Raw genomic sequence first — 12,550 nt, forward strand, 5'->3', positions numbered from 1 at the left:
AGCCCCCTCAGCTAGAGCAGCAAGGGGCAGAGCCTGAGACTTTCGAGGACACTGGGGGAGGGAGTGTACTTGACACTGTGCCAGTTCCCACGGACAGTCCTCCTGCTGAAGAAGACACACCAACAGAACCATTGGGGGAATCTCTGGTGCGCGTGGCAACTCCAACCCCCCTGGATCCCCCTCTTGACATTTCAAATGCTTCCCCGCCTCCTGACATCCAGCCTGCATCCAGTCGGTATTGTCAGATGAGCCGTCGGAGGCACACCCTCTTTCACCCGCGCCAGACATCACGAGAAGCACGCCGGTCAGAGGGAGGTTCCTCGAAGAAGTGAGAGATTAACAGCGAGGACCTTTCCTATTTAAGCTTGTGCCCCCCCCGACTGGGCTTGCAGTGAGTTAGTTAGTCGAGTTAATGAGGCGTGCTGCCTTTGATGTTTCAATTACCCTAATAAAACAAGAATTTCTTTCACCCTCGTCTCTGTCTTGTGCCTCACACTCTGGGCAGGACACCCGGTTGGAGATGTAGGGTTGAGATCTTTGTTGAGTGCTTACATCTAGGAACCTCAGGGTACCAGTTAGGCTTCAGAGAAGACAATTATCAGCAATATGTTCTTCCAATATTTACTATTAGGCCAGACTGTTTGTTGCTTGTGCAGAGTGCCCCCTTTTTGAGTAAAGTGTCTTTTCACCATAGATTTCATCACCGAAGTCCCAGCTGGTGTGCTCTCAGTTAAGACCAAAGGTGTGTAGCCCCATCGCATTGGCCTACTTGAAATATGGTTTATATACTACTGTTAGAATGTCATAATTGATAGCAGAAGTGGTCAGAATTTGATGTCCTAAAATGACTGTATAGGAAAAGAGTGAATGGAAATAGTTCCTCCCCTCCATTGGCTTCAGTGGAAGTGTTTTCACTTTATTATTAAAGTGAAGCAAAAAGTTATTTATTTAAAGTATTTATGTCTCACCTTTCATTAAAATAAATGCTCAAGGTTTTCTTACAGTCTAATCAACATATTAAAACAATAATACAAAATAGTACAAAATAATCAACAACAATAAGAGAGAAGAGGCAGCAGATAGCATACTGAATAAGATGTCAGGGAGAATGAAATGAAATGCTTCCTAACTAAGTTCAACATTGATATTTGTGGGAGACTCAGGAAAGTCTGACAGTCTCAAAAATTGTACAAAATCATATTGGAGAAGATGGTTCTTTAAATATCTGGGTCCCAAACTGTTTAGGCTGGAAAAGTCACATCCAGCAATTTGAAGTGGGCCCAGAAATTGACTGGAAGCTACAGATGGGGTTCGTTGCCTAGTTCCAATCCACTTGGATTCTGAGGGTTCATCTTTCCTCCCTGATCCGCTCTTTTTTCGTTACCATTTTCGTACTTGCCGATCTGATGTTTTTAGCAAAAAAATGTAATTTTTTTAACGAAAATGCTTATTTATTATTTATTTATTTATTTATTATTTGATTTATAGCCCACCCTTCCTCCCAGCAGGAGCCCAGGGCGGGAAACAGAAACACTAAAAACACTTTAAAACATCATAAAAAAACCCTTAACATACATTAAAACAAAACAACGTTAAAAACAGTTTTTAAAAAGGCTTTAAAACACCTTTTTTTAAAACGGGTTAAAACATATTATTAAAGAAAACATATCAAAAGCAATTCTGACACGGACACAGACTGGGATAGGTCTCAACTTAAAAGGCTTGTTGGAAGAGGAAGGTCTTCAATAGGTGTCAAAAAGATAGCAGAGATGGCGCCTGCCTAATATTTAAGGAGAGGGAATTCCACAGGATAGGTCCCGCCACACTAAAGGTCCGTTTCCTATATTGTGCAGAACGATCCTCCTGATAAGATGATAAGATTATGAAAATGCGTATGATGTTCCACATGCTTTCCCCTCTATTTGCATATCAATTAGGCAGATAAACTGTCTCTTGCCTCAGTGCTTCCCCCCTTTTGCTATTCTTGTTGTGTTGCATTTTTTACTGTTGAAAAGTTGACAACCACAGCTTATTTTAACTTATTTTTGCCTGCTAAATTTTAATTTCTTTTTAAAAAGTAAAAGGTTTTTTTACCCAGTGAATGTGAAGAACTAGGGATTAGTTTTTTCTTCTCCTGCCTGCTCGCTGCATTGATTTTTGCAACGATGACAATGTTGAAGCACCACTCGAAAGTGCGTGCACTCACACACACCTTAAGTCTGGGCCACTGTCCCTTCCTTTGACCTTATTTGGGCTAAGAGTCAAGCTCAAGCTGCAGCAATTTAGTCCTTTTTTAATTAATGTTTTAAAAATTGTGATGATAAAAAAGCACTGTGAGATGAGAGTCAAGCTGTTGCAGTTGATATGCAGAAACGTTGTGCATTATATTTCTAGCCAAATCTGGTCTACTTTCTGGCTCTGGACTCTGGAGTTCCTTCCTGCCCGCAGTAAGATGTTTTGAAATGTAATAAATTTTGAAGTTTTAACATGGGAGGGGTGGGCATTTTATTTTTAATTTTATTATTAGTACTTCTAGTGTGTTGGATGAGGTCAAGCTTAAGCTATCTCTCTCTCTCTCCAGTCCACTCTACCACCTCATTGAGGAAGCATCCTTTGTTTCATAACAAAACAGTTGACTTAATTGACACAGTCACACATACATGCACAAATCCCACCCAACCCCATTTCAATGAAAGTTGCCCAGTTTCCCTTTTTTTTAGTTTCAGCTGTGTGGTTGCGGTATGATCTCTCTCCTTTTTTTACTTTGCAGAGAAATTGACATAGTATTTTCAGACTCATTATCAATCAATCACATATCGTTACCTGGAGGCATGATGCCTGCCTGCATATGGCCAACGCATGGAAGTTGTAATTAGCAATGGATTTGAAGGAATACACTGGAGTACAAATAAGCATCATCATCATCTCCCCATTGGCAACGGCACTCAGGGGCTTATTTATAAAACCTACAAGAGAAATCCAAAGAAATATGCTGAGTAGTGAATGAAGTGAGTCCCTCCTATTGCATTCAGAAAGGAGTGTCCTTCACTGCAGTGCAGTGAAGCATAATTGTTTTTGTAATTGGCATAATGGGCAGACATGACCAATTCATGTAACAGTAGTGAGTAAATAAGGAGATGCATGTATGTGTAAAATAGAATCTAAGTGAGCCAGTGTGAGAGAGAAAATGCTGCAATTGACAGACGGTTTGTTTTAAAATAAAATGATACTGCTTTGCTTGCAAACCTTAATGTGATGTCCGTCCACTTCTGTCCACCAGTGCAATCCACACACTCCGGAACAAAGCGTTATTTAAGGTCCTCCACACAACGCCCACATAGTATCTGCTATGCTGTGTGCAGTATTCGTAATGTTGTTTCCCCTTAGAGGAAAAATGTACAGTCTTTCATAGATGAAAATGAAAAAAAATTGCATTGCATTGAAACATCATATGGTAGATTGAGAAAACTATATTTTCTTCTGCAATTTAATTTGATTATGAATAATGACAGAAATTATTACTCAGCCTAAACATTATTTAAGGAACAGAAGAATTAGAGAATAGACAGACTAAGAAAAAAAATAACATGAATGGCCATTTCTGAGAATATTGGAGGGAGGTTAATGGATGTAAATGGTGATTGTTATCACCTAGACAGCTGTTAAGAATGCATCAACTTAGAGGACAGCCAAATACAAATACAATAAAGTAAAATTTGGAGCAGATTTTTTTTTAAAAAAACTGTGCTGATTACTGCTGCAGCCCGCCTCAAGAAATCAGTGCCAGACTGAAAAGACAGCTGACTGTTGGATTGAGTTGAAATCCAGTACTAAGTCCGATTTAGCGGATATTGTCCTGCATCCCTACTGGAAGCTAATGAAACTGTAATAATGGAATCACATGGACCTATTAACCAGCTCCAGAAAACACCCTGGCTGCACAATTCTGGGCGAGCTGAAGTTTTTAGACACTTTTCAAAGGCAGAGTGAATTGCAGCAGTCCTTGTAAACATGATCAAATCTACTTTCTCTAGGAATGGACGCAGCCAGTCCAACAACCAAGTTGGGCAAAGGTACTCCTGGTCATGGCTGTCACCTGGACATTCAGGCTCAAAACCAGATCCAGGAAAACCCAGAATGCAAACCAGCATCTTTAAAGAGAATGCAACCACAGCCAAAAAGGAATGAATTATCCCCAGATCAGCAGTTCTACTGATCAGAAACACCTCTGTTTATTCTAGGGGCCCATCCATACCTAACCGCAAAATCCACGTTTTCCATATTTGGTTGGTGGCCTCGAGATCCATACATGTCCTGTTTGTGGTCGGATTATTGTGAAAACCTGCTTATCAGGCATCCATACATGTTGGCTTTTCTTTCTTTGTCTGAATTGCTTTAGCATTGGCCACTCCTCCAAGTCCACTCCTTTTCAGTGATTGGGCCATTAGGGTTGTTTCCTTTTTGCATGCTTTTTCAGAAGAGCACAGAAACTTTTTTTCATTCCCGTGCATGTGGAGGTTTGTGGATGTGCTATTGGATGGGAAGGAGACAGGGCTTGGCATATGACGGAGGAATGCCCATGGACCACCTATTGCAGGAAATTCCATGGCATTGCGTCTGAGCACACAGACATTAATACAACTGATTATCAATACAGGAAAGCATATCGGTTTTTCAGTGGTATTTCTAATATGGATTTGTGAATGCAAAAATCTGTACTAGCTTGCAATGTCATATGGATAACAGTGAATTAATGAGGACACAAAGTAATAAAATTGCAGACTATACAGTCGTATGGACGGGACCTCGGTTACGCTTTAGTTTGTTCATCCTGATCCAGTCCATTACTGATCTCAAGCATCAATTCAGAACCTGAATATTTCTCCCTGGAGTCTGATGCAAAGTAAAAACATGGTTGGGTGTCATCTGCATACTGATAACTCCAGATGCTTAGACAACCTTCTTCAGAAGTTCCATATAAACATTAAACAGCATGATGGGCAAGATGGGACCATCTGGGACATCACAAGCCCATGATCAAGACCTAGAGTTTGCTGTCCCAGCACCAACATCTGGAACTTCCTCTCCAAGAAGACCTAGTATGAACATAAAGCCATGCCCTCCGGTCTCATCCCAGCCATATAGTCCAGAAGGATACCATCATTGGTGGTATCAAGAGCAACAGGGATGTCTGTCCAACTCCCAGTACAGGTTATCCGCTAGCACAATCAAAGTTGCCTCCATTGCATTAACTGGGTCTGAAACCAGATTGAAGTGAATCAGTAATCTGTATCCATCCAGCTTTGGGAGTTTCTTCTCCAAAACTGTCCTCTGCCTTGGTTCCTGTATTGCTCTGAGGGTGCTGCAGCATGGCTGCTGACAGGAGTGAGAGTCAGCTAGTCTATTACACTTGTGCTCAAAGATCTGCACTGGCTGCCACTACCAGTTAACTATCTGGTCAAGTTAAACAAGTGTTTATTGGTATATAAAGCCCTTAACAGCTTGGGAGCAGTTAACCTAAGAGATTGACTTGCCCCACTCATGCCAATTCAGTCACTTTGATCTGCAGAACAATTGCCACACACTGTTCATTCTGTGTTTGTAAGGAATCACTCCTTGCCTATCGACATTAGCCAGGTGACTTCGCTATACTGTTTTAGACACCTACCGAAAACCTTTTTGTGTCAATGGACCTATTCAGACACAAGATTCGGTTACATCTGTTTTTAAATTTGTTTTAAATGTTTTGTTGTGTTTTATAGTTTTTAGACGTTTTAAAGTTTTTAATATTTTTTTATTTTTAATTGTATTTTTATCACAGATGCGTTTGCTACCCTGGACTCCTTTGGTAGAAAGCGTGGGATATAAATTACATAAATAACCAAAAAGCAGCATGTGGCAGCGGAAGGGGACTCAGCAGGAAATCTGGACTGGGAGTAAGATCAGGGCCCCACAACTGTTTTTTTCTCTCTTTCAAAATCAAGGCGGCCAAATTAAGCACGCTTTTGATTATCATATGTGGTTCAGCCCTAAATAATGTACTTTGGAAAACTGTTGGTGAGAGAGCAAAATGTCATCAACCTGATACTGAGTGGCCTGGCATCAAAGAGGAGGAACCTCATATGTGTGCACAATTAATAAAGCACATATTCAAAAACCTAAATGGTTTTCTGTAAGAAACAGCTTCTCACCATTCATCCCCTACTCAGCATTTTAAAAAAAAAAAGATTATTTAAAATATTTGGAACCACCAGCATGTTCCACTTTAATTTCTAGTCTCATCATTAACCAGTTTCCTTAGCTGATCCTCATAAGAATTGCCTCTTATAAAGCCTTTTTAGCCTCTCAGCAGCTTCTCAGACTCCTTAAAATTTTGTAGCTTGTAGGCGGCTCCCATAATTTGATAGCTTGTAGATCGCACTGGCAGCTGACAAAAGCTTAACGCACTTTGTTTTATTAGATATCCTTGACTACCTCAAATATGTTAGCCAAATTTATTTTGAAACCCCCATCCTGTGTGTGTATGAGTGTGTGTAAAACAGGAAGTGAGGAAGAAGATTTCTGTGTCTTCCCCTTCCTCTTAAGCTTTCCATGACAGCCCCAAAGATTCAGTGACTTCTATCACGCAGAGCTTGGAAAAGTTACTTTTTTAAACTACAACTCCCATCAGCCCCAGCCAGCTGGCCACTGGATTGGGCTGATGGGAGTTGTAGTTCAAAAAAGTAATTTTTCCGAGCTCTGCTTCTATGGTTACTTACCATAGTCAACTGCCACAGACTGATGGAGTAAAGCATTTGTTTTTAAGAAATAAGATATATAATAATGCCCCTCTTGCACGTATGCAATTCCTCTTCCTTGGCAAGCCTGAGGGCATGTAATTAATCACTACATTGGCCTGTCACACTGCATTTAGCCAACACTAAAGTAACAGCTAGTCTCAAGATGGCAACAATCATTTCTCACTGAATAGCTGACTCTAGGACTTCTGCGGAGCACAACCGTACAAAGTCTGTCGGCTTTGTGTCCGTGTGACAAGTGTGATGAAAAATACTGTTGTACATTACTTCTGAACTAACTGAAAACCACCATCGTGCACTTTACTTGTTTATTCCAAAAAACATACAACTGAAGTAAATGATTCAGAGGTTAAACTATAAATATTATTGTTTTTAAAAAGTTGATAGTACTCTGTGTTATGAAGATGGCAAATTCTTCAGTTCTAAAACTCACTGGGTATCAGACTTAGTGGTGTGTGTGTGTGTGTGTGTGTGTGTGTGTGTGTGTGGACATGCACAGGACTGCACTGTAATTTACCATGACAAGAAAGAAAGAACCAAAGTCAAGACAAACACAAGCTTAATGGCCCTCATATATGTTGTTTAATGAACTTTAAGAAGGGCATTCATATAATGTTTAGTGAAACTAATAATAAGCTAGTGACCTAAGGCTATGGGTGGCCATAACCAATCTAGCAATATCACTGAGATTTGTAATTGTAATTACTTGATTCAGGAAAAAAATATGTCTAGCTTGTAATGCTCAGTGCTATTACAAATCAAGCACCATTTCCCCAATTGCGTCTGCAGCTTAGAATGAGATTCCACACAAGTGTCATCAGCATTCAGCTGACCAGGCACCAAAAACCAGCTGCTTAAGAATCACCAGGAAATGTATGTATATACTGCAAGAACTCCATATCTGTTTTTAATAAAGGAAGTAAAAGGGACTCAGCTACATCATACACTTCAGCTATTGTATACCAAGATATGATTGAATGAAGCCATATTGGAACTGTAGTCATGAGTGTATCCAGATTAAAAAAACACAATCCAATTTTTCCATGCTATTGAAGACATTGCTGCCTCAGCAAACAGAAAGCTGCACCACAGAGTCAACCCACATATCAACTTATCAATTTAAACTGCAGTCCTCTGCAGATTTACCTTGGAGTAAGCACCATCAAATATGGGGGATCTGCTTCTGAATAAACACGAATAGGATTTCACGGCTCATATGCATTTACAGTGCAATCCTGTGCATGTCTACTCAGGCCTAAGCCTCAGTGAGTTCAGTGGGAGCTTACTTCCAGGTAAATGTGCATAGGACTGCTGCCCCCTCCCAACATCAGCACTCTGATGTTTGACAAACTTTATCAGTCAAACTCCATCCCTTCGTACTCAAAATCTGGGATTTTTGAGATTAAATGCATTTTCCCTTCAAGCCAGCTTCACACTGACTTCAAACTGTTTGGTCAATCAACTCATTGCAACTCTGACATCTGTCCAATGTAAATGTTTTGCTGTGGACGGTTCTAAAAAGTCTGATATTAGCAGTGGGATTGGGTGCATTCCAATCAAACAATAAAGATGTGTACAGCTGGATGCAGGCCTATGCCCATACTATCCTGAACACACCTGATCTTGTCTCATCTTGGAAGCTAAGCAGGGTCAAGCCTGGTTAGTATTTGGATGGGAGACTGCCTGGGAATAGCAGGTGCCATAGGCTTAGAGGAAGGTAATGGAAAACCACCTGTGAATATCTCTTACCATGAAAACCCTATGAATATATCCAAAAAAGATTCATAGGGTTGCCATAAGTCATAATTGACTTGAAGGCATATAACAACAACAACAGCTGGATGCAGATTCTTTTCAAACCACTCCCAAACAAAATGGTCTCACTGCTTTTTAAGAAACTAGTGCGCACGTAGCCATAATGCTTACCATGCACTGATTATATATATGGGGGCCAATGGATTGCAGTCCCCACACAGAGCATGGAAGCTGTTGATTGGATATAGCAGGGGCTGGTGGCTGTAAGTTCACCAGTTACTTGTTTCATATTTTATATGTTGCCAAACTTGCAATCTTGAGACAGGTACAAAATATTTTATAGAATTTTGACCAAGTAAGAAATGTGCACTCAGGTTATATAACTGTAACACTTTGATTTAATATAGATTCTCCATCCAGTGCTAAACATAATCAATTAACAGGGGGATTTCATTATCTGTACAATGTTTAGAAATAATTTACACCATCCCTCAGGCTGTGATTTTAATTATCATAGCAAACTCTTTTGGAATATAAATACTTCTGTGTTTGATTGATAAGGCAGAAGAAGACTTTTCATCAACATAACTTTTGAAAAGGAAACTTCCTCCGGAACATGATTGTCTTTCACCCTAGAAATTCCTACCTATGTAGCCTAGACCATGCAGTTCTTTTACATATATGAGAACAATAGTGCAAATAGGGTTACCAGATCTCCAGATTTTGGCCAGAGTCTCCGGTTTTTGGAGGTCCCCTCCAGTTCTCCGGCTAGCACCCCTTAATCTCCAGACTCTCAGCTTCAATTCAAAAAAAAAAATTCTAAGTGGTCTGGTTCCCAAGAGATACACCAAAACGTCAACCGTTCCTCCGCGCGACTGTTAAATCTGTTTTACAAATCTTTATAACAGCTCCTAGCTCTAACTACAACTCCCATCAGCCTAATCCAGTGGCCATGCTGGCTGCGGCTGATGGGAGTTATAGTTTAAAAAAGTAACTTTTCCAAGCTCTGGCTCTAACCCTGCCCTTTCAGGATTGTAGCCAATAAATGAAGCCAGGGTTGTGACTTGTTGATCCAGGCATGCCTAGGCTTAATTTCAATGTCAGAAAATGGTGGCTTTGAAATTTTGCAGTTTGCGTAGGTAATATGGGTTAAAGTTTTCTTTTCTCTTGTGTGCAAGAGTCAGACCCTGGGCTATGAAATATGAAAGTATTTAATCCAATACTTGCTTTTCTGGAAGTAAAGCAATGCTAATCCCATGTACCTGGAGTAAACCCCATTGAACTCCATTAGGACTTACTTTTGAGTAGACATGGTTAGGATTGTGCTGTAAATTAATGGAACTTAATTAGGAAACTAATACTGATTTTTTTAAAAAAATGTTCCTCATTGACCAACTGGTTTGACAATAAACTATTATATGGGGTGCATTTTTACACCTGCAAGTGTGTGTATGTGTGTATATGGAGCCTTTCCAACAACCCTGTGAGGTAGGGTTGGTGATTGGAAACCAAGGCAGCTCACAATAAGAAATAAATGCCTTTAAAAACCAATAACCATAAAACAAGTATAAACAGTTGCAAAACAGCTTAAAGTGGCATGATTCCAAATTTTGGGTTGGGTGAATGAAGTTTATTTATTTATTTCTATTTATTTATCTTTTCATTTATATCCCACCCTTCCTCCCAGCAGAAGCCCAGGGTGGCAAACAAAAGCACTAAAAACACTTTAAAAATCATAAAAACAGACTTTAAAATATATTAAAACAAAACATCTTTAAAAACATTTTTAAAAGCTTTAAAAACTTTAAAAATTCCAACTCAGACACAGACTGGGATAAGGTCTCAACTTAAAAGGCTTGTTAAAAGAACAAGTTCCTTATCACTTGAGGGTACAGTTTTCCCTGGTTGAGTAAGCCCCATTGAATACATTGGGACTTGCTTCTGAGTAAACAAACATAGGATTGCACTATAAATATCTTTACAGGTTGTGTAAATAATGAACATATTTGATAGTCATGCTTATATAAATATTTTGTCATACTGTGTCCCAATAAGTATCCGATTTCACACCATGGTTGTACAATACTTCCTCTACATTTTAAGTATGCCTTGGGGTGGTCATGGTTCTCCATTGTTTTCATCCTGAGGGGCAGATAGGCTGAGAGATGGTGAGTAGCCCATGGTCACCCACTACAGTCTATAGCTCATTTCCATTGTGAAAAATTAATTAAAACGATTTACATGCAGGGAAAATTTATTAAGTGGATTCACATAATACATTTAAAGCACATCCCACTCGCATTCAAAGCGCACGACTTCCCCTAAAGAATCCTGGGAAGTGTCCTTTCCCCCTCACAGTTATAGTTCTCACCACTCTTAACAAACTGCAGTTCCCATGATTCTGTGGTAGGATTCAGGTGCTTCAAATGGGTGTTGAACATGCTTTAAATGAATGGTGTGGATCTGCCCTAGGTATGATGTGCATTCAAGAGTGAATTGAAAAGAACAATTTTAAAAGATACTTCTTAGTCTTACTCATTTCTCAGACCTCTTTCTGAAGTGAAGGGTCAAATCTGTAAAAATGTTTGGAGTAGCCACATTAAAAGATAATGGCAGGGCATTCCAGGCAAGGGGTTGACAACCCTGCTTGGAGATGGATGTCTTTGCAGAGGATCCCTAGTCAAGGTTTACCAACAGCATAATCCAAACTATATCTCCTCAGAAGTCAGTCCTGTTGAGTTCTATGGGGCTTAATCCCTTAGTACGTGTGTTTAGAACTGCAGCCTTCAGGAGCATCCATCTTTACTCCCCAATGCTCCCATCTAACATCTCCACAACACTAGGCTCCTTTGTCCCTACAGGGGCCTTCTGGTGACTGGCCTGGCCTGGCGGGACTTAAACCCTTCTTCCTGAAAGCAAGTAGGCTAGATTAAATGTTCCCTACCCAGCCTCCATCTTTTAGCTAAGATTTCTATTTTAATTTCCAATCAGATATTTTTTTAATTGTATGCTCCAAGCAACTGTGATTGATGCTTAATGTATCATGCTTAATGACATCACTCAGGCCCGCCTCTGTGACATTGTAGTGAAAGTGGGGAGCTCTTCCCGTCTGCTCTCACTGTCCTAGGAGTCAATCCCCAGCCTTGGGCAATTGATCCCAGCAAATCCTGGTTTGCCAAGGTTATGCACATCAACACCAACCCTGCAAGGTAGTACTGCCACCACCCTTCAACTAGTTAGCTACTCTAGGGCAAAGGGAACCCCAGAGCCCACTTAAACACCTGAGCCTCTCAGGACCAGAGGCTAGATACCCTCCTGGCCCCTTCTGAAGTCTTAGGTAAAAACATTTCTCTGGTACACGGTAGTTGTGGTCAAATGGCAAGGACTGAATTTAGGAACTGACCCCTTTCTCTGGAATAAACACACATTGGTTTAAAGTAATTAAAGTTTATTTAAAAAAAATAAGAAAAACATAAAAAGGTTACAAAAAGCAAAAAGGTACACACAAATAATTTGTAGCAGCAAGTTGAATCCTAAAACCATACACCCAAATGGGTAAGGTGTTTAGTAACAAAGGTAAAGGAAAGTTTTTTGGCACAAATCAAAATAACAGAACTATCTACCTTAGCTATACTTACAAGAGCATGGGATCTTTCAATAGATAGCCTTCTTCCCCTCAGGGAGTTGCAAGTCAAGATGTAAATGGACCCACAACAGAACATCACCATAGGCAAGGTGGTGCTCCAAAGTGGGACACAAACCCAGCGTTCTGAGCCTCCTCTTATGGAGGAAAATTCCCTCCCAGCCAGAGACAATTAACCAATTAACATTTTCATCAAAGGGATGAAAAAACCATGTTCCCACAGCACCTGGCGCCTCCTCTTGGTTTCCCATAACAAAGCAAGGAGTTTTACGGCCTTGACGGAACCAGGCCCCCTTCCACTGATAAGAAGGTGCAAAATTACTGTAAGCTGGTACAGCTGTGTTATAAAAATTAC

At 40.2% G+C, this 12,550-nt stretch overlaps 1 long non-coding RNA gene and 1 pseudogene across 1 annotated transcript; one reads left to right on the forward strand and one right to left on the reverse strand.

Annotated features, from left to right (window-relative positions):
* Window positions 1-969: 969 nt before the first annotated feature.
* On the reverse strand, window positions 970-12,271 carry LOC133364165 (uncharacterized). The gene is made up of 4 exons (XR_009757854.1): window positions 12,191-12,271; window positions 3,247-3,382; window positions 2,824-2,966; window positions 970-1,403 (listed from the first exon to the last, which is right to left on the reverse strand). It is a non-coding gene; the product is annotated as an uncharacterized LOC133364165 (long non-coding RNA).
* Window positions 8,387-8,505, forward strand: LOC133364681 (5S ribosomal RNA; annotated as a pseudogene).
* Window positions 12,272-12,550: the final 279 nt, after the last annotated feature.

The sequence above is a fragment of the Rhineura floridana genome, chromosome 9, assembly GCF_030035675.1.
Source record: "Rhineura floridana isolate rRhiFlo1 chromosome 9, rRhiFlo1.hap2, whole genome shotgun sequence".
Lineage (NCBI taxonomy): Eukaryota > Metazoa > Chordata > Lepidosauria > Squamata > Rhineuridae > Rhineura > Rhineura floridana.